This window comes from Coregonus lavaretus, assembly GCF_964263955.1.
Source record: "Coregonus lavaretus genome assembly, chromosome: 12".
NCBI lineage: Eukaryota > Metazoa > Chordata > Actinopteri > Salmoniformes > Salmonidae > Coregonus > Coregonus lavaretus.
This window is the reverse complement of record NC_139999.1, coordinates 12,008,875-12,032,509: the sequence shown is the minus strand read 5'-3', so window position 1 is coordinate 12,032,509 and position 23,635 is coordinate 12,008,875. Positions and strand designations below refer to the sequence as shown.

At 43.4% G+C, this 23,635-nt stretch overlaps 1 pseudogene across 1 annotated transcript in view; it reads right to left on the bottom strand.

Annotated features, from left to right (window-relative positions):
* Positions 1-12,359: 12,359 nt before the first annotated feature.
* Positions 12,360-23,635, bottom strand: part of LOC311138328 (protein phosphatase 1H-like) — a 33,288-nt pseudogene continuing 22,012 nt past the window's right edge. The window contains exon 9 of the transcript in view: positions 12,360-12,516. The product of the transcript in view is annotated as a protein phosphatase 1H-like (transcript). The remainder of the gene's footprint in view (positions 12,517-23,635) is intronic.

Genomic DNA, 23,635 nt, shown 5'->3' with positions numbered 1-23,635 from the left:
CACAACCAACCTGGGCAAGCATAAACATCACATAATGTGATGACCAAACAGGGAATTCAGGAGTGGTTAAGGAAAAACATTGCAGGCCATAATCCAAACAGCATTTTTTCGTATCTCCTAACACTCCACGACTTTCAAAATCCTAACATCGCTTACGATTTGAAGTTCAGTCATTCACCCTTGCCATACAGAGTTTAAATATCTAAACAATACATTTTGAATTGAATAACACTGCTTGTGAACTTCAGAGCTGTAACGATTTGACGCTTTGGTTAAAGGCAAGTACAAACGCATTCTAGTAGTAGTCATCGCTCCTGCTCCAGAGTCTACACATTCTGGGTGATGCGATACAATGTCATCATTGGCTTCATCTCTGGCGAGTGCTCATTGGCTATTGCTGATCATCGTTCTCAAAACGTGTCGTTGCACATCTCACACTACAAGAGCATTGCATATTTTGTGGCGATAAAATCTAAACGTTTGAAAATATCAGGACGGCTCAAAGACGGGACCGGAAGTGCTCAGATTGCTTCTCTGACCCCCTCACATTAAACAAGGTTCGTTGACGGCCTCGCTCCCTGAGTAGGCAACCATGTGGAGATTTTGTCTCCGATCTAAAAAATGTGTCTGGGACAGCTAAATTGGGGCCAAAATCGTGTAGTGTTACCCGGCTTAACAAGTGAGAGGTTTCTTCTAGTAGCCTATACTACACAAGTCCAGCATTTTAAGTCAGCTGACATCAATGTTCAGAGGTCATTTCCTGATTGGGAAATCTCGCCAGCAAGTGTTGAGTAACTTTACGCACAGTTCAGACGGCAAATTTATGGCGAGTCAAACTGAAACAGTTAAGAGCTTTCCCACTGGGCACAGACGTCAATTCAATGTCTATTCCACGTTGGTTCAATGTAATTTAATTGAAATGTTGATTCAACCAGTGTGTGCCCAGTGGGTTGCTTGACGTACCGATTGGTTTCATACAACCGCTCAACACTGCAGCAGACTTCCTCATTGGTTTTGGGTCAAATTCAGGCATAACAGCAACCTAACACAGAAGTCCTCCACCTGCGAATCCGAGGCCATGATTGTGCTTCCGTTGTGTGAGTGGTAGAGAAGAAACCTTTATTTGCATGCAATTATTATGCAATACCATTTCTCCCGACAGTAGAAGAACTGCTCTGCCGAAGAAGTGGTAGAGGTTGCCGAACTATTCCAAAAGCCAGACTAGGCGCACTCCATTGTTTCAGATGGCATGCTTTCACCGCTCTTCCAAAGAGAAAGTGATGTATTTCTCAGTTCGGTGCGGCGATAGAGCGCTGTTTGAACTAGGGCTAAGTAGTCTTGTAAAACACAAATAAAACCCTAACCTGCACAGTTCTAGAGAAACTAGTTTTATTTACCCGTTTTTCATGATATCCAATTGGTAGTTACAGTCTTGTCCCATCGCTGCAACTCCCCTACGGAATCGGGAGAGGCGAAGGTCGACAGCCATGTGTTCTCCGAAACACGACCCTGCCAAGCCGCACTGCTCGCTTAACCCAGAAGCCAGCCACACCAATGTGTCGGAGGAAACACCGTCCAGCTGGCGACCGAAGTCAGCTAGCAGGCGCTCGGCCTGCCACAAGGAGCTAGAGTGCGATGGGACAAGGAAATCCCAGCCGGCCAAACCCTCCCCTAACCTGGACGACGCTGGGCCAATTGTGCGCCGCCTCATGGGTCTCCCTGTCACGGCCGGCTGTGACACAGCCTGGGATTGAACCCTTGGTCTGTAGTGACACCTCAATCACTGCGATGCATTGCCTTAGACCGCTGCACACTCGGGAGGCCCGAGAAACTAGTTTTGTATACGGCAGTCGTAGAAATAAACATTTTACTGGAAAAATGTGTACGTTTGACTATGTCGGTCAGTATTGATAGGTGGAATTTCAAAGGGTATGTGAACCAAAACGTAGCATTTTCACAGAATTAGAAACATATCCTGATTCATTTGCCACTGCCAGCTAGACAGTCTAGACCACATGGGGCCAACTCACAGCATGGTTTCTGTGTGGGTGGTACAATAACCAAGCATTAAAGGTGGGTGGGCAAAATGAATTTATTTCACTTCTGAGCGTATCTGAGAAATGTGCCAATGACTCAGGTTGGCTCCATACCTGCCTAGCACATGTCACATTGTATGCTAACACCACAGCTTATAAGTGTAAATAGGATCTTGGTCACATTTATCACTAGTGGAAATAGACTTCGTTCTCTCTCCGAGGATATGTACCATGTTACCATGTAACGAGAGACTGCTTGGGCCTATGTGCTACTGTAACATCTTGTGTTAACTATCAGCAATAATGGCTTCATCCTCATGTGGGTGCTAGCAAGCATGCTACTATAGATAGTGCTAGGTATCAACAGCCAATCCAGTAGGAGCTAGAAGCTATAGTGAGCTTCGATTGGTCAATTGCGACGCGATATCGCAGAGTATTTGCATAAAGTTCAGCTTTCCCCAACTTATGTCCCGCCCTGGTCATGCCCATGCTATCGTTGCCCAATGGAAAATGGCTTCCGTTGTTTTACCATATTCAGTTAACACATACTGTAACTTCACATTTCTATGCAACAAGCTTATTAATGATCTTACGATTTAGGTCTAGGCTCCTTGGTCCTTAACACACATTGTTTTCCATCTTCAATCAAGCCTAGTTAAACTTAGAGTACCTCTGGCCCTATAGTCAGACCCGGCGCAAGGATAAAGTGACTAAGGGGGGAGTTGAAATCAGTGAGGGTGCAAAATGATACTGAATTCTGCTTATATCACACTATACCACAATAAACAAAGTTCAAATGCTGAGACTCTGAAACCATTGAGTGCTTTCGAAGTGACAGGTTGGCGCGAAATCTGTAGCCTATCAGCACAATGGACAGCGCCCTACACACTAAAGCAAGGCCGTTTTGGTGATTAATATAGGCTACAAGATAGATAGGGTAATTTACCTATTACAAACAGCCTATGTGAATTCAACCTGTCAGCTGTCTTACCAAAATTATGCAAACTAAATGCTGAAAGTAGTAGCCTAGTTATTTATGCATGCAAACAAAGATACTGAATAGCAGTTTGACTTAGAATACTGACGTGAATGCAAACGAATTAATGCGAACAGAACAAAAACAGCGGTACCAAGTAGGCCTATAAAAATATCAGATTGATAAAGGCGTGACACAATCTATATTAGGCTAGTTACATTAACAGTAAACAAACGCAATACACAAAAGGCGAATGGAGATCCAAATAACCAAAACACAGCCTACAGCCTACTACAGTGAGATGCAGCCATGCACAGCTGTCTTGCCAAACAAATAGGCCTATAGGCCCACTTCAAACATGAAAAATCATGGCACTCGTGTTCAGCAACACGTTGTGATATGGCACAATACACATCTGTGGATCAAATTCTACCCACGTAATCAATTAAGCAATGCCAGTTCCATTTACAACCACGAAAATCAATAGGGTACCATGAAAACCATAATAGAATGTGTCTATTGCGAGCTCACAGAAGAGGGCTCCGGGCAGCCGAGCGGAAATGGAGGAAAACTAGACTCCCTGCGGACCTGTCATCTTTTCACTCCCTCCTCTCTACATTCTCTTCCTCTGTTTCCGCTGCTAAAGACACTTTCTACCACTCTAAATTTCAAGCCTCTGCCTCTAACCCTAGGAAGCTCTTTGCCACCTTCTCCTCCCTGCTGAATCCCCCTCCTCCTCCCCCTCCCTCATCCCTCTCTGTGGATGACTTCGTCAACCATTTTGAAAAGAAGGTTAACGACATCCGATCCTCATTTATTAAGTCAAATGACCCCGCTGGTCCTGCTCACACTGCCCTACCCTATGCTTTGACTTCTTTCTCCCCTCTCTCTCCAGATGAAATCTTGCGACTTGTGACGGCCGGCCGTCCAACAACCTGCCCGCTTGACCCTATCCCCTCCTCTCTTCTCCAGACTATTTCCGGAGACCTTCTCCCTTACCTCACCTCGCTCATCAACTCATCCTTGACCGCTGGCCATGTCCCTTCCGTATTCAAGAGAGCGAGAGTTGCACCCCTCCTCAAAAAACCTACACTCGATCTCTCTGATGTCAACAACTACAGACCAGTATCCCTTCTTTCTTTTCTCTCCAAAACTCTTGAGCGTGCCGTCTCTAGCCAACTCTCCTGCTATCTCTCTCAGAATGGCCTTCTTGATCCAAACCAGTCAGGTTTCAAGACTGGTCATTCAACTGAGACTGCTCTTCTCTGTGTCACAGAGCCTCTCCGCATTGCTAAAGCTATCTCTCTCTCCTCTGCTCTTATCCTTCTAGACCTATCCGCTGCCTTTGATACTGTGAACCATCAGATCCTCCTCTCCACCCTCTCCGAGTTGGGCATCTCCGGCGCTGCTCACTCTTGGATTGCGTCCTACCTGACAGGTCGCTCCTACCAGGTGGCGTGGCGAGAATCTGTCTCCGCACCACGTGCTCTCACCACTGGTGTCCCCCAGGGCTCAGTTCTAGGCCCTCTCCTATTCTCTCTATACACCAAGTCACTTGGCTCTGTCATATCCTCACATAGTCTCTCCTATCATTGCTACGCAGACGACACACAATTAATTTTCTCCTTTCCCCCTTCTGATAACCAGGTCGCGAATCGCATCTCTGCATGTCTGGCAGACATATCAGTGTGGATGTCGGATCACCACCTTAAGCTGAACCTCGGCAAGACGGAGCTGCTCTTCCTCCCGGGGAAGGACTGCCCGCTCCATGATCTCGCCATCACAGTTGACAACTCCATTGTGTCCTCCTCCCAGAGTGCAAAGAGCCTTGGCGTGACCCTGGACAATACCCTGTCGTTCTCCGCTAACATCAAAGCGGTGACCCGATCCTGCAGGTTTATGCTCTACAACATTCGCAGAGTACGACCCTACCTTACACAGAAAGCGGCACAGGTCCTAATCCAGGCACTTGTTATCTCCCGTCTGGATTACTGCAACTCGCTGTTGGCTGGGCTCCCTGCCTGTGCCATTAAACCTCTTCAACTTATCCAGAATGCTGCAGCCCGTCTGGTGTTCAACCTTCCCAAGTTCTCTCATGTCACCCCGCTCCTCCGCACACTCCACTGGCTTCCAGTTGAGGCTCGCATCTACTAAAAGACCATGGTGCTTGCCTACGGAGCTGTGAGGGGAACGGCACCTCCTTACCTTCAGGCTCTGATCAGACCATACACCCAAACGAGGGCACTACGTTCATCCACCTCTGGCCTGCTAGCTCCCCTACCTCTACGGAAGCACAGTTCCCGCTCAGCCCAGTCAAAGCTATTCGCTGCTCTGGCACCCCAATGGTGGAACAAGCTCCCCCACGACGCCAGGACAGCAGAGTCACTGACCACCTTCCAGTGAGACTTGAAACCTTACCTCTTTAAGGAATACCTGGAATAGTATAAATTAATCCTTCTTCCCCCACCCCCCATAAAAAAAATTAAAAATAAAGTGGTTGTCCCACTCGCTATCATAAGTTGAATGCACCAATTTGTAAGTCGCTCTGGATAAGAGCGTCTGCTAAATGATGTAAATGTCTATTTGTATGATGAAACACCAATATGTAGCTATACCCAGGGGCATCATTTGGGTTCTTGCATTAGGCTCAGGGATAGTGACACTCTGCTTTACCATTGAAACACTTTAGCATTAGGCTCAGGGATAGTGAAACTCTGCTTTACCATTGAAAAGTTTTGCATTAGGCTCAGGGATAGTGACACTCTGCTTTACCATTGAAAACTTTTGCATTAGGCTCAGGGATAGTGACACTCTGCTATACCATTGAAAAACTTTAGCATTAGGCTCAGGAATAGTGACACTCTGCTTTACCATGGAAAACTTTAGCATTAGGCTCAGGGATAGTGACACTCTGCTTTCCATTTAAAACTTTAGCATTAGGCTCAGGGATAGTGACACTCTGCTTTACCATGGAAAACTTTAGCATTAGGCTCAGGGATAGTGACACTCTGCTTTCCATTTAAAACTTTAGCATTAGGCTCAGGGATAGTGACACTCTGCTTTACCATTGAAACACTTTAGCATTAGGCTCAGGGATAGTGACAGTCTGCTTTACCATTGAAGACTTTTGCATTAGGCTCAGGGATAGTGACACTGCTTTACAATTGAAAAACTTTAGCATTAGGCTCAGGGATAGTGACACTCTGCTTTACCATTGAAACACGTTTGCATTAGGCTCAGGGATAGTGAAACAGACAAGATAGAAAGTGTGTTGTCTGACATGTCCAGGACATGGTGACCCTGAAAGGTATGCCATCGGCAATCACTCATGTGGAGATGCAGAAGGCTGATATCTCACGATGGGAGACCCAGACTAAACTCAAGTGGATTATGGCATATTTAGGCATATTTGAAATGTTTAAATTATGACATGGGGCGTCATTTTATTTCCATGGCATTTTCCTACCTTCCACTAGGGGCAATGCAAGCACCAATTACTATCTAGTAGGCTCATGATGAGCTAGGGCAGGGGTGTCAAACTCATTTTAGCTCAGGGGCCACATGGAGGAAGATCTATTCCCAAGTGGGCCGGACCGGAAAAATCATGGTATATATAACTTAAAAACAACAACTTCAGATTGTTTTCTTTGTTTTAATACGATCAACATACAACATAAAGCTGGAGCCTGAGGACAGTGTGTCCAAAATAGTACAAGCACAACATCACTATTAATCATAAAACACGTCAAGTTTATTTGAAAATTCTAAAGAAAAAGAACACACAAACACACAATGCCTCAGTGATTAACAGAACTGTTTCACAGATCACAGAACTATATCAGGGTGTCATTTCTCAGGCAGAAATGTAGATAAAAATAATGAAATCCTGTTCCCCAAACAAGTGCAAGAACCACAGAGTCAAAAATAGGTTAAATATACAAATAAAATAAAATCAATTAAAAACAATAGCACATCAACATAAAAACATATAAACATAAATCTGAAAGCGTTGCTCAAACTCCCGTAACAGTCCCGTTATTTTATCTTTGAACCGCTTCATGTCTGCCACATGTTGGGTCGCGCACACATTTTTCAGACAGGGGAAGTGAGCTGCATCACCACCGGCAAGTTGCGTCTCCCACAATGACAGCTTCAACTTGAAAGAACGTATGCTGTCATAATACTGCGTGACAACTTTGTTGCGCCCTTGCAGCTGTTTGTTCAAGTTATTCAGGTGCTCTGTAACATCCACCATAAATGCAAGGACCGGCATCCATTCTGCGGAATGAAATTCTAACACTGGTTTGCCCTTTTCTTCCATGAACTGTTCAATTTCTTCTCGTAAATCAAAGAAACGCCTCAGCACAGCACCTCGGCTTAACCATCTTACCTCAGTGTGGTATGGCAGGCCATAGATGTGGTCTTTCTCTCTGAGAAGGCTGTCAAACTGACGGTGATTCAGGCTTCTGGATCAGATGAAATTAACAGTTTGGATGATCACCTTCATGACGTTATCCATCTTTAATGACTTGCAACACAAAGCCTCCTGGTGCAAAATACAGTGAAAAGTCAAAAAATCACGTCCTCCATTTGCAGATTGCACTTTCTCTCTGAACTTTGTCACAACGCCTGCTTTTTTCCCGATCATTGAGGGCGCACCATCTGTAGCCAGGCTGACAGCGCGGGACCAGTCCACTCCGACCCTGTCCAGCGCGCCGACGAGTGCGGTAAAAATATCAGCTGCTGTCGTTGTATCTGTCATCGGCACCAACTCCACGAACTCCTCGGTGACGGTCAATGTGTCATCAACTCCGCGGATGAAAAAATGGCCAGTTGTGCAACATCTGTAATGTCCGTGCTTTCATCAATTCATCAAATGACTTTACTTTTTGCTTCAACTGGCTGTCCAAATCCACTGAAAGATCGGAAATCCTGTCTGCAACTGTGTTTCTTGTCAGGCTGATATTTGCAAAAGCCTGGTGCTTTTCAGGGCACACAATCTCCGCTGCCTTCATCATGCATGTTTTTACAAATTCACCCTCACTAAATGGTTTTGAAGCCACTGCGATTTCATTAGCAATGAGGTAGCTAGCTTTCACTGCAGCGTCACTGATGTCTCGGCTGTGAGTAAACACAGACTGCTGTTTCTTCAGACCCGCCAACAGTTCATTCACCTTCTCTCATCTCCGTTGTCCTTTAAAGTTGTCATATTTGTCGGCATGAAGACTCACATAGTGGCGACGAAGGTTATATTCTTTCAGCACTGCAACATGCTCTGAACACACCAAACATACAGCTTTCCCATTCAATTCCGTGATTAAATAGGATGACCATTTTTCTTGGAACACTCTGCACTCTGCGTCCACTTTTCTCTTTTTTGACAGCGACATATTGGGGCAATGAGGGTGCCAAAGCACATAATGTTAAAAGTAGAAGCCGTAATAAATATCGCGGGCAAAGCAAAGTAGCTCATTGGCTGCACGTGCTTGACCTACTTGCTCTGCCCCGGTATAAACAGTTTGCTTGCTTAACACAATTGCTATTGCGCCATCCAGTGGACGCAATTGGAACAGCAGCTTATTTTATTGAAAAATTGCAGCGCATTTTTATACTTTACCATTTTTATTTTATTTATTATTCTTTTTTTTTTTATCATCTCGCGGGCCGGATTAAACCCGTTTGCGGGCCTGATCCGGCCCGCGGGCCGTACGTTTGACACCCCTGAGCTAGGGCATTGGGGTTGGGGTTAAATCGCAAGCTACGGCTCTGAGGATCGCAGGTTCAATCCCAGTGCTAGGCACTTGTTTTGTAATTTCTGTTTCTGTTACTTTAACCACTCTGAATTAATACCTAAACTTAACCATCAAGGTTAGTTTCCGTTTCACTTTTGCCCAGTTTGAATGACAGCTAACATATGGCAAAAAATAAACGGCAACACACTCCATAATCTACAGACGGCACCACATGCCATAATTAAAACGTCCAGACATGCCACATCTCTGTTGCTGCAGTTATGGCGAGGTATGGTGTTTTCGTCAGAGCTTGTGTTGCAGAGACCAGACTCTTCATGACTCAATGTCACTTTTACTCAACAACTCAGGCAAAGCAGCCCTAACAGGACCGGATGGCTGACAGGTCGGCTCTGCAAGCTTTCCATTACAACTCTCTTCAGTAAGGGGCACAGGCACACCGCCTACATTCCTTTCCAAATCACAGAACAGCCCTTAGCCCTTCACCATGACAGATTATTTTTTTAAAGTTGGGGATTTGTTTTAACTATTCAACTTAAAGTTGAACAATGTCTGTTCACAAATGAGTAGGCTAGTAGGCTTTTCAGACCACCAGCAAATTACTGTATTGTTTTCTGGCACTTTTATTATGTGGAAATCCACATAATCAGGCTGAAACTGGCTGAAACTCAAACAACGCCCTCGCTTGAGTTTAGGCTACATTATTTCAATTCCTAAGCCAAAGAAGCTCGACAGGGCCTACGTGTTTTAAGTTGACCGCTTTAAAAAAATAGTTTGGCCTATTGAAAACCTTTCAACTGAACAGCAATCGATATACGACTTGTCAGTGCAGTATGTTGTACCCCATGAATGATGCATCGCCCCCCTTGGGCCAATTGAGATATTGCGTGTGACTAAGACATGTTAATTCCTATAGCTCCCGCCTTAGGCCAATCAGTGTAATTTAGTAAATGCCGGATCTCTATGGCAAGACTCATCATTCACCCAAATTTCATCAAAATCAGGCCAGTGCTGTCTGAGAAATCGCGTGTGACTAACGTACAAACGTATAAATGGACCGAGACAGATCCACAGTCACCTCCCCGAAATCAGTTACATTGAAACGGTACAGGGCGGTAATAAAAATTACTCGGAGTCACTTTAGAATACCAAGGAATAGATTAAACATAAAGAAAATAAGAAACTTGTCGATTGACTAACTTTAGTCCAGTGGCGTCAGTTCAGCTAAACCTAGGGCATGGCAAAATTCTCCTCCAAGGAATTGTTTGGAAGTTGAAGAATTTACAGCATTTTTACAAAAATGCTATTTGGAGAACAGCAAAAACAATCCCAAAATTACCCCAGCCATTAATTATTGCCACAATATAAGGTTTAGAGGTCTGTGGAATGTCATATACAATGTCAACCGCTACTCAATCTCATCACAAATGTACTCATTTACAGTGGGGGAAAAAAGTATTTAGTCAGCCACCAATTGTGCAAGTTCTCCCACTTAAAAAGATGAGAGAGGCCTGTAATTTTCATCATAGGTACACGTCAACTATGACAGACAAATTTAGAATTTTCTTTCCAGAAAATCACATTGTAGGATTTTTTATGAATTTATTTGCAAATTATGGTGGAAAATAAGTATTTGGTCACCTACAAACAAGCAAGATTTCTGGCTCTCACAGACCTGTAACTTCTTCTTTAAGAGGCTCCTCTGTCCTCCACTCGTTACCTGTATTAATGGCACCTGTTTGAACTTGTTATCAGCATAAAAGACACCTGTCCACAACCTCAAACAGTCACACTCCAAACTCCACTATGGCCAAGACCAAAGAGCTGTCAAAGGACACCAGAAACAAAATTGTAGACCTGCACCAGGCTGAGAAGACTGAATCTGCAATTGGTAAGCAGCTTGATTTGAAGAAATCAACTGTGGGAGCAATTATTAGGAAATGGAAGACATACAAGACCACTGATAATCTCCCTCGATCTGGGGCTCCATGCAAGATCTCACCCCGTGGGGTCAAAATGATCACAAGAACGGTGAGCAAAAATCCCAGAACCACACGGCGGGACCTAGTGAATGACCTGCAGAGAGCTGGGACCAAAGTAACAAAGCCTACCCTCAGTAACACACTACGCCGCCAGGGACTCAAATCCTGCAGTGAAGTTTGCTAGGGTGCATTTGGATGATCCAGAAGAGGATTGGGAGAATGTCATATGGTCAGATGAAACCAAAATAGAACTTTTTGGTAAAAACTCAACTCGTCGTGTTTGGAGGACAAAGAATGCTGAGTTGCATCCAAAGAACACCATACCTACTGTGAAGCATGGGGGTGGAAACATCATGCTTTGGGGCTGTTTTTCTGCAAAGGGACCAGGACGACTGATCCGTGTAAAGGAAAGAATGAATGGGGCCATGTATCGTGAGATTTTGAGTGAAAACCTCCTTCCATCAGCAAGGGCATTGAAGATGAAACGTGGCTGGGTCTTTCAGCATGACAATGATCCCAAACACACCGCCCGGGCAACGAAGGCGTGGCTTCGTAAGAAGCATTTCAAGGTCCTGGAGTGGCCTAGCCAGTCTCCAGATCTCAACCCCATAGAAAATCTTTGGAGGGAGTTGAAAGTCCGTGTTGCCCAGCGACAGCCCCAAAACATCACTGCTCTAGAGGAGATCTGCATGGAGGAATGGGCCAAAATACCAGCAACAGTGTGTGAAAACCTTGTGAAGACTTACAGAAAACGTTTGACCTGTGTCATTGCCAACAAAGGGTATATAACAAAGTATTGAGAAACTTTTGTTATTGACCAAATACTTATTTTCCACCATAATTAGCAAATAAATTCATTAAAAATCCTACAATGTGATTTTCTGGAATTTCTTTTCTCATTTTGTCTGTCATAGTTGACGTGTACCTATGATGAAAATTACAGGCCTCTCTCATCTTTTTAAGTGGGAGAACTTGCACAATTGGTGGCTGACTAAATACTTTTTTACCCCACTGTATATAGTTATTTTCTCACAGAGCTCCACTGTCTTCTGAGAAGTGGCTTCACTCTTCAACTGATATCAGAGTCGCGCTATCTGCGTTAAACAATGTGCATGGCCATCTACCTCCACCTGTCATACTGTACTCTACACAAGCCATAAATTAGATTATTTTAGCAATTTAGCATGACATAAATCACATGTGGGGGTCATAAGGTGATAAGGAGGTTTTATACAGAAGGGCGAACCAAGCACTGAGATGATGGGCAAACCAACCCTGCTGAAATTATCAGCCATTCAGTTAGAGAGATTAAAATGTGAAACTACAGGGGCAGGTTTCAGAAATGGACATGTGTCGGTCGGTCAGGTAATAGGTAATGTCACTGAACACCGGTTACAGGAGTACCAAACATTAACAATAAGGAGAGTGTGTTGTTGTAGAAGCCAGGGAAATGGGCCTGTCAACAGGTGTTAGCAGCAGGCTCTCCAACCTGAGGCTTCCCTATAAGGGAGGTGTTTTCTTTGCCCCTCCCCCAGGGTAGGGTAGGAGGGACGGAGTGACACTGGTCGGTCCTAGGGAACTAGTCCTCTCCTGCGGGGTGGTGGGACAGGGCCTGTCATTTCTCTGTCTCGGGCCCCGCCGGTCCCGCCAAGGGGATCACATAACAAGTGATGTCGTCTCCTGAACCCAGCCTCTCATTGGGTAACCACCAGCCCCTCTCCTTCAGGACCCCTCGCGACCGCATCAACAGGTCCTGGGCGGCCAGTGTGTATCTGGATGAGTGCAATTTATTTCAAATGTGTATTTTTTTTTTTATGTTCATGAATTGAATTTGAAATGTACTGCATCCCAAATATGTGTTATGTGAAGGTGTTTGTCCAAATGGTATTGCCATTTCAAAAGTACCGTATTCATTTTTACAGGCTAGATACTGACCTCTAGTGGAGATATTGTTTAATTACTCCTCCTTTACTAACCAATATTCAGTAGTTTCTTTCAAGGCCACCTGACTATTCAATATCTAATAGTGGAGGCTGCTGAGAGGAGGATGGCTCATAATAATGGCTGGAACGGAGCAAATGGAATGACATCAAACATATGGAAACTATGTGTTTGATGTATTTGATACCATTCCACTTATTCCGCTCCAGCCATTACCACGAGCCCATCTTCCCCAATTAAGGTGCCACCAACCTCCTGTGATATCTACTCTGTATTAATTGGTAGCAACTGTAATAGTATAAGCCCTCTTACAATGTATTCCCCTGATATGAATCACATCCTTCCATGACAAGGCAACCAGCCATTCTCTGCCTCTGGTATGTTGGACAATCACCTCCCTGGCTCCGTCGCCTTGGGCGTCCGGTGAGTTTACAGAAAAAGAGAGGGAAATGTGCATCCGGTAATGGAAGTTGTAGAGATGGCCTATTCATAGTTTGAGTCGTGAGTATTATTCGTACAATGTTGACTATGCTTACATATTTATGCTACTGCTGAACTTCATGTGTGGCTCTTACCTATATGACCATGTGTCCTGGTATTGTCTCGTCCTACCGCAATGGTTTATTAGATTATGGTTTATGAATAAGGCGTTGCCATATTTATGTCAAGCTATTTATTTAGTTCTGCCTACCAAGCATGTTGTTATACAGTGAGGGAAAAAAGTATTTGATCCCCTGCTGATTTTGTACGTTTGCCCACTGACAAAGAAATGATCAGTCTATAATTATAATGGTAGGTTTATTTGAACAGTGAGATACAGAATAACAACAAAATAATCCAGAAAAACACATGTAAAAATGTTATAAATTGATTTGCATTTTAATGAGGGAAATAAGTATTTGACCCCCTCTCAATCAGAAAGATTTCTGGCTCCCAGGTGTCTTTTGTACAGGTAACGAGCTGAGATTAGGGAGTGCTCCTAATCTCAGTTTGTTACCTGTATAAAAGACACCTGTCCTCAGATTCCAAACTCTCCACCATGGCCAAGACCAAAGAGCTCTCCAAGGATGTCAGGGACAAGATTGTAGACCTACACAAGGCTGGAATGGGCTACAAGACCATCGCCAAGCAGCTTGGTGAGAAGGTGACAACAGTTGGTGCGATTATTCGCAAATGGATGAAACACAAAATAACTGTCAATCTCCCTCGGCCTGGGGCTCCATGCAAGATCTCACCTTGTGGAGTTGCAATGATCATGAGAATGGTGAGGAATCAGCCCAGAACTACACGGGAGGATCTTGTCAATGATCTCAAGGCAGCTGGGACCATAGTCACCAAGAAAACAATTGGTAACACACTACGCCGTGAAGGACTGAAATCCTGCAGCGCCCGCAAGGTCCCCCTGCTCAAGAAAGAACATATACAGGGCCGTCTGAAGTTTGCCAAATAACATCTGAATGATTCAGAGGAGAACTGGCCGTGTTTGGAGGAGGAGGAATGCTACCTATGACCCCAAGAACACCATCCCCACCGTCAAACATGGAGGTGGAAACATTATGCTTTGGGGGTGTTTTTCTGCTAAGGGGACACGACAACTTCACCGCATCAAAGGGACGATGGACGGGGCCATGTACCGTCAAATCTTGGGTGAGAACCTCCTTCCCACAGCCAGGGCATTGAAAATGGGTCGTGGATGGGTATTCCAGCATGACAATGACCCAAAACACACGGCCAAGGTAACAAAGGAGTGGCTCAAGAAGAAGCACATTAAGGTCCTGGAGTGGCCTAGCCAGTTTCCAGACCTTAATCCCATAGAAAATCTGTGGAGGGAGCTGAAGGTTCGAGTTGCCAAACGTCAGCCTCAAAACTTTAATGACTTGGAGAAGATCTGCAAAGAAGAGTGGAACAAAATCCCTCCTGAGATGTGTGCAAACCTGGTGGCCAACTACAAGAAACGTCTGACCTCTGTGATTGCCAACAAGGGATTTGCCACCAAGTACTAAGTCATGTTTTGCAGAGGGGTCAAATACTTATTTCCCTCAGTAAAATGCAAATCAATTTACAACATTTTTGACATGCGTTTTTCTGGATTTTTGTTGTTGTTATTCTGTCTCTCACTGTTCAAATAAACCTACCATTAAAATTATAGACATATTATGTCTTTGTCAGTGGGCAAACGTACAAAATCAGCAGGGGATCAAATACTTTTTTCCCTCACTGTATGTGTCTCTGCGTTTGGTTAGTTTCTGAATGTGGTCCATCCATGCTATTCATTGACTATGGCTCAGCGTTCAACATCATAGTGCCCTCAAACTCATCACTAAGCTAAGGACGCTGGGACTAAACACCTCCCTCTGCAACTGGATCCTGGACTTCCTGACGGGCCGCCCCCAGGTGGTAAGGGTAAGTAACAACAAGTTCTGGGCTGATTCCTCACCGTTCCCATGATCATTGCAACTCCACGAGGTGAGATCTTGCATGGAGCCCCAGGCCGAGGGAGATTGACAGGTCTTTTGTGTTTCTTCCATTTGCGAATAATCGCACCAACTGTTGTCACCTTCTCACCAAGCTGCTTGGCGATGGTCTTGTAGCCCATTCCAGCCTTGTGTAGGTCTACAATCTTGTCCCTGACATCCTTGGAGAGCTCTTTGGACTTGGCCATGGTGGAGAGTTTGGAATCTGATTGATTGATTGCTTCTGTGGACAGGTGTCTTTTATACAGGTAACAAACTGAGATTAGGAGCACTCCCTTAAGAGTGTGTGTCACGTGAATTTCTATCTCTAATCCACCCTAAGCTTGAATCATTACCAGAGGTTGTAAGGCTCTGGTTTTAATCATCAATGATTCAAGGTCCACAACTCACAAGTCTTATCTGTATTTTTATTCATGGCGAGAGCTCTGCTCAAAAACACAAATCTCCTTTCTTTATACCTCTTGACAAACAAAAACACTATGCTCCTCCCACCTTTCTTTAAACAGTTCCCGCCTCCCCCCTTGAATGGTTAGTAACGCCCCTTCTGTTAGTGGGTTGACACTACATGATAATTCTAACATTTATACTGTGTTTGGGGTGAAATTCTTTAGTCATTATTCTTAAAATCCAAATTAATCTAACAATCCACCCCTTTGACTAAATATTCCCACATTCAGGATAAATGTATTTTACAAGCATGATTAATCTCAGAGATCACATCAGAACTAATAAACATTTCATCCAATTGCGGTCTTTCAGGGTCCAAATCTTCATCATCCACCAAGCCTGGAGGATTGTTTTTCACATTCCCCTGGTCAGAGTCCGGAGTCAGTCCATCTCTCATCATTGTTTAGATACTGCATTTCACCAACGCCTGACTCACCAATCCTCGGACACAGGGAACAAGACAACAACCACATAATACAAGAATACCCATACAAACACTGATCGCTCCTAAGATGGTGGCTGCTAGGGTTTTCCATTTACCAAATATTTCATCAAACCACCCTATCCACAATGTACTAACTTCTGAGTTCAGTTCATCCTTCACTCAGTGCAGTTAATTCTGTAAGAGCTCTGGTGACTGTCCCATCCAGTGTGGTGTTGTTAGGGATAAATATGCAACAATGGCTTATCTTTCTATAGACACCGGCCCTTTCTGCCTGATCTAGAACCAACCTCTACTAAGTTACGAGCGGGATGGCGGATAATCGCTCAGAGATCCCCTTACTGCATCTCTAGTCTTGTCAATAAATCGCTGTTGGTTGTAATAGATATAATTTATCCAATCCATATTTTTGTTTGTCCCCCACCAGAAAAATGTTGTAGTAAAACTCTCCCATATTTGATTTATAGCTTTGTATTCGTCTAGAACACCCCTGGGGATGCCTATACCATCTATCCAAATTGGGCTATTTCATTCCTGACTTATTTATTTTTCTCCTAATTATTCTTCCTGTCACTGGTCTTTGATGACCAATTCTTACAGGTTGGACCAACAATACTGGTACACAAGTACCCACCCATCCCTCTGGTAATGTCTGCCGAATGCTCCCTGTTTAGTGCATGCCCACCACACATCAGTCAAAGGGATGGTTAGGTTCCTAATCTTTTTTCCCTTCCTTCCTTATCTAAATCAGTCACATTAATTATCTCCTTACAGCCATCAAAATCACCCAAGTTACGGGTGCCATTTCTATGTCTGTAACACTGGTATTCGCCAGGAGTTAAAGTGAATCTAGGTGGGCTGGCCGAGTATGTCAATTTTGCCAGCCCAATCCCTGTGCAATTTGGCTCTTTTTGATTGGACCCCAGGTCTAATACACAGGGAAACATTGCCTTTGGCATTGGGGCGGTCAACATTGCTGGTCACCCAATGGAGCATGCATAACAATTTGTCTCCCCCAAGGCCCTAGCGGTGTATTTCATCCACTTTAACCAGAGATTCTCATCAGGGACCCCCTCCACTTCCCCATTGTTCCATTCCTGGAGGAGAAAATCTTTCATAGTGGACGGGTTAGTCAAATTGACTCCGTCATCCCTTGACTGATTTACTCGGTCTATTGTCATTAATGGATTAATGCCAGTACCTGCTCCCTCTATATCTTTTAACTCCATTAAATATAATCTTAGACAAGTATCCCGTCCGTATACGTCCGCGCAAGCCCAGTAAGTTCTTTTCATGTCCTCTTTAGTGACCTTTACTATTGTTACTACCATCTTCGTGGGGATGTCGTTATACCTTCTTATCCTCCATCTGGACGTCCAGCCCCCCCCCCCCGTCTCATATCTCCTTCCCCCAGTATGTCTAAATACCTGAGCCCAGGAACAATCCGCTGAGGGGGCTGAACATAAATACAACGGGATCTTATAATCCCATGTTGCTTGCTTATCCGCTCTGATAAGATCCCTAATCATAATTTTGAATCTTACTCCCCACCCTTCTCTGACTCCTATTTTGTAGATCACTCGCCCTTGATGGTCAGTATGTCGGGTCGCTTTCCCTTTATTTCTTAATAATGGTAAGGCCATAGCGTAATTGGTGTGAGGTGGTGGTGGATTTTGACATACCACGACTATTGCCGAGACTATGATGCAGTTCAGGGTCACCCATATTCTCAAAAAAAACCCAACCCTCTCCTGTCTTGAGTCCTTCTGCTCGGTACCACCCCATACTCACACCCTAGGAACACACTACAGTGATGATAGGTCTGGGTAGGAGATCTTCGTTGACAGAGGTGACCCCCGCACCCTGTGGCGCAGTTCCGCTCGTCAACTCTGCGTGTGCTAAGCGGTGCTTGTATGTGGTCCTACCTTCTTGCAGTGGGTAACATGGACCCAGGTTCCTCTCTCTGCTTTTCTAATGGCAAAGGCGGTTACCAACATAACCTGATAGGGGCCCTTCCCAACAGGCCTGCTTCCAGTTTTCCTTCTAGTGTCTGGATGCTCACCAGTCACCTGGTTAGATAGTGGGTCACCTTCTCCTTTAGTTCACCTGTGGGGCACAAAACCTCTGACATACGGGTGTGGTTAATAAACTATCTTCACACATGTTCAGATTAATGTAACAATTTCTGACTGCATTCTCTTTTTAGACTATCTAAAAAATGTTTTTTTTTAAAAGTATTTTGTCCTCTCCTTCGTATATTATCTAATACAATTAGCCTCTTCCCCCCTCTTGACACATAGTTCTGCTTATGTGTCAATTTTTTCCACCTTCCTAAACATTCCCTTAGATTATTTATCAACCAATTGCCATGCCTTTCATTTTTGAGATTCTTTTTTGCTTCTTTATTGCTCCTCCCACTTCCTTTCTCTTTATGGCGGCTAAATTCGACTTTCATTCAGTTCAGAATCAATTAGTAATCCAATCAAACAATCTCTTATCTTGTAAAAACACTTATGTTTAGTTCAACCTCTGTTCTACCCCGGCTCTCCCGGGCTTGACCTGAAGACTGATTGTTGGACATGATAAGTCTATTTTTTAAGTCACCTAAGTCTTCTGTCTAGCAACAAAGAATAAAAAATCTCTATGTTCATGATTAACCCAGTTATATCTAATAGCCCACCAAAAAAACTTCATCATCTCTAAATCACTACCAATGTCATATCCCTCGTTACTCTCTACCATTTGGATAACATCCCTGATGTATGTATGCCTCCTTAGAGTTCCAAATTACTTTACCATGGGCTACCATTGCCTTCTCATAGATAAGATCACTTAATTTACCCGTATGCAGTACATAATGGAGTACGCAAACTTTACAGCACTTTATCATTATCAATAAGCTCATCATTTGTTTTTTGTTTTAACGGTTTTGGCGCTTCAAATATAGCAGTTTTCCTGGATGAGTTTAACATTCGCCCCTCCTGTGTTATAGTGTGTCCTAGGTAAATGACCTCTACCAAAGTTGAAGTTTCTTTTTGCTCACTTTGTGTCCCTGTTCTGCCAGGAAGGTTAACAATTGGATTGTATCCCTCTTACATCCTTCCTGAATGGGATTAGCCAATAGAATATCATCTACATAAACTAACATTTGCGTCCTTCCCTATGTTCAAACTTTCCCAAATTCCTAGTTATAGCCTGGTCTAAGATTGTAAGACTTTCCGAGTAGCCTTGAGGCATCCTAGCCTAAATCCATTTCCTTCCCTGAAAAGTAAAGCCAAACCACCCCTGACTATCCGGATGAACTTGGATACTAAAGAAAGCATTAGCTAAATCTATCACTGTAAAATAGGAGTTCTCTGGTTTCAATTGGTTCAGCAATGTATTTCAGCAATTATATTTCTATTAACCCCCTGCAAGTCCATGACCATCCTCCAGTCGGCGCTAGGTGCCTCCTTTCTAACAGGAAAAATTGGAGAGTTTCATTGTACCTCATCTCCAGGAATTATCACCTCTCCCTTAAATAAATGCTCAAATGTAGGTGTTATCCCTTTTATTGCTTCTGGTTCCATAGTATATTGCTTTTGGTATGGTCTATTATCGAATCGAGGAATCACTTGTACTGGAGCTACCCCCTTAATTAGTCCTACATCTGCTGTCCTTGTCTATCCTGGAGTTCTACCGATCCCAGCTATTTCCCCTAGTGGCCATTAAATACTCTGCTCTTGTCTGTTCCTTTTCTTACTCTGTTAGTCTCTGCTTTTCAAGCTCCAGAAACTGTTATCTCTGTCTCTCAGCCTTTTATTCTCTCCCTCTCTAACTTCCTCTGTCTCTCTAAGTATGTCTCTGCCTCTCCTTTTTCCCGCCAACCAGAGCCACAAATCATTCTCCTTGTCCTCAACTCTCAACCCTCTCAGCTCTATCGCTACTTCCCTCCTATCATTACTGAATCAATGATAATACATTTACATTCTAGTCACCCAGCAGACGCTCCTATCCAGAGCAACCTAGTGAATACATTTGTATTATTTTTATCTTTATTTTTTTTTTACTGGCCTCCCCCCGTGGGAATCGAACCCATAACCCTGGCGTTGCAAACACCATGCTCTATTAACCGAGCTCCATCCCTGCCGGCCATCCCCTGGACGACACTGGGCCAATTGTGCACCGCCCATGAGTCTCCCGGTCGCTGTCGGCTGCGACAGAGCCTGGATCCGAACCAGGATCTCTAGTGGCACAGTTAGCCCTGCGATGCAGTGCCTTAGACCACTGCGCCACTCAGGATAATAATAACTGCAATAACTATCAATAATAATTATAATAACTATTACGAATTATATTGTCCTTTTTCTGATGTTCAAATTGTAGTCTATTTATTTTAGTTTAAAATATAAAGTTATTTATAACAAATCCAGAACCCACCACAGGCTGGCGCTATTCCCCCAGCACAACAGCCAATGCCACTTGCTTCCTAACCAAAATAAATTATCGTTTTAAAATCGTCCAATTATTCTGTATTTTATGCCTTTCATTTTCAGTTCGCTATTCAATATATTTAACAGTTTTCTCTGATTCGGCCCCAATCAATAAAACAAACGCTTGATATTATTTATCAGCATACACTTAATGACATCCCTACCATTTGAACGATGTCCTGTCTCTCACTCCCCCCCTCCCCTGCTCCTTCCTACATTATGGGGAGGCGCGGGAAAGTACTTATAACATATTTTCATAGCTTTAGTAATATTCTAGATATGTCTATCTAATGCAACTTTTAATACACGTAAAAAACTCTCTCTCCACCCATTCCTTTTTGAATAAGTGCGTCTTCCTAGTTCCCCCATAACCACGCCTCAAATCTTTTATTTAGCATTTAACCAACCAAATACTAAGTAGTATCCGGTTATCATTCATACCCGCCGTTGAATTTCCTCATACACACATATTTCACCTTCTGCCATTCAAATGCCCAACACGACAGAATAGTTCCATGCAAACCACTATTGGCTCTTCAAGTCGCTCCGGATTAGAGCGTCTGCCAACTGACCAAAAACGCAAATATTCTCTACTTTCCCACTCATAACGTACGTCTACGCTTGAGTGCGAAAGCTCATACACACGCATAATAACATGTCATTTAGCAGACGCTTCCATCCAAATCGACTTACAGTCATGCGTGCATACATTTTTTAAAATTATTTTTTATTTTTTTATTAGTGGTCCCGGGGATCGAACCCACTACCTTGGCGTTACAAGCGCCGTGCTCTACCAGCTGAGCTACAGAGGACCACTCGTTGGACTTATATAGGTACCTCTCAAATAATCGCTTTGTGGTGTTTTTAGCCAATTCTTAATTGACACTAATCATTTTTTCAAACATTTTACCCGTTGAACCAAAAAAATTGACTGTCCTATTCCTTTTCCCCTGCAGTCATGATGGTTAAATATTCCTTTGTTCCCGTTAAAGCACTTTCGCGCTTAAAAAAACACACTCCCTGTCTTCAGCCCCTCCTTTCGCTTTTTTTTTCCATCTAATTTTATATGCATCTGCCCACTAACTTTTTTACTTCGAGATGCCCAATAAATTCATACCTCTTCTCCCAAATGGATCCCTAAAACATATTTCTTTCATCTCCCGTTAATTCTCGGACTTGTTTAGAAGATGTCTTTCCCATGGCGGAACAATAAGAAATCCCTCCCCCCCTTTTTGTTTTTTAAATAATTCCCTCCCGAATTATTTTCGTAGGAGCTAATCTCTTAGTGCCCCTCTTGCTTTTGTAATTAACCCTTTAAAATTATTTAACCCCTAACCCCGAGTTTCTATTTAAAACTCCGGTTTCAGGAAAAGAGTAAGTTACCCAATTTTCCTCACGATTTTTTTCCTTTTCCCTCCACCCCTGAAATAATGATCACGTCTCCGAGGGATTAAGTCTCACACACATACGACCTTATCATCCGTCAAACTTGTTTGCACAGTTCTAGCAAATGCCCAGTCGCATATATGAACTCCCGACACACCCCTATCATACGATGATAATTATTTCCCTGTTTATACTGAACATTGCAATTCGTACAATGACAATATTAACTTAGTTTACATTTGTGATTGCAATTCACTACCATGTCATTTCGGACTAGTTTTTTTTTGTAATAGCTATTTACCTCTAGGATCAATTGCGGACCCTCCCTGTCGTAATAATTATTACCTTCTTTGGTAACTAAGTTCAACTCATTTTACCAAAATCCATGAATAAAAATTACTGACCTTTTCCTTGCAGTCTGGATTAAAATGCTTTTTCAAACTTGTTAACGTCTTTATCGTTCATAAAGAGTAATCACCGGCCTGTTTTTTAACCTTAACGTGGAAGGCCAGGACTCATCTGTAACGGATGCTATCACCCGCCCGTGCACGGATTTCGGTGTCTCTAGAACGATAAAGATGTATTAAGCTCCGCTCAGAAGGACCAATCTGTCACGTGAATTTCTATCTCTAATCCACCCTAAGCTTGAATCATTACCAGAGGTTGTAAGGCTCTGGTTTTAATCATCAATGATTCAAGGTCCACAACTCACAAGTCTTATCTGTATTTTTATTCATGGCGAGAGCTCTGCTCAAAAACACAAATCTCCTTTCTTTATACCTCTTGACAAACAAAAACACTATGCTCCTCCCACCTTTCTTAAACAGTTCCCGCCTCCCCCCTTGAATGGTTAGTAACGCCCCTTCTGTTAGTGGGTTGACACTACATGATAATTCTAACATTTATACTGTGTTTGGGGTGAAATTCTTTAGTCATTATTCTTAAAATCCAAATTAATCTAACAGTGTGCTCCTAATCCCAGCTCGTTACCTGTATAAAAGACACCTGGGAGCCAGAAATCTTTCTGATTGAGAGGGGGTCAAATACTTATTTTCCTCATTAAAATGCAAATCAATTTATAACATTTTTGACATGCGTTTTTCTGGATTTTTTTGTTGTTATTCTGTCTCTCACTGTCCAAATAAACCTACCATTAAAATTATAGACATATCATGTCTTTGTCAGTGGGCAAACGTACAAAATCAGCAGGGGATCAAATACTTTTTTCCCTCACTGTATGTGTCTCTGCGTTTGGTTAGTTTCTGAATGTGGTCCATCCATTATGTTGGCCTAGTCCAGATATGACTCAGTACTCATTTTCAAGTTTTAGCTGACCTCTATAGACCTATAGCCGCGGCATATTCTTAATTGAATGCCCCTTTGCCCTGCCATTCTTTGACTCTGTTATTGCCTGCTTTCCCTGTTGTCCTTCAGACATCTCTGAATCAGTGCATAGTTCAATGCCTCTCAAAAGTGAAGTATATTGCAAGGATATTAATATTTATCTTACAAATGCAGTGCAGCAATGTTTTGTTATAGCTTTGCGTGTTTCCTTTACTACCCATCTGGGGCAGCACCTGCCTGTTTTGTGGGACTCATTAGCTGACAACAGACAGGTGTGAACCACAGACAGGTACAGACTGGTGGGAACCACAGACAGGTGGGAACCACAGGCAAGTGTGCACGTAAAGTGAAAACAAAACATTGGCATCCATATTAGATTTGTATT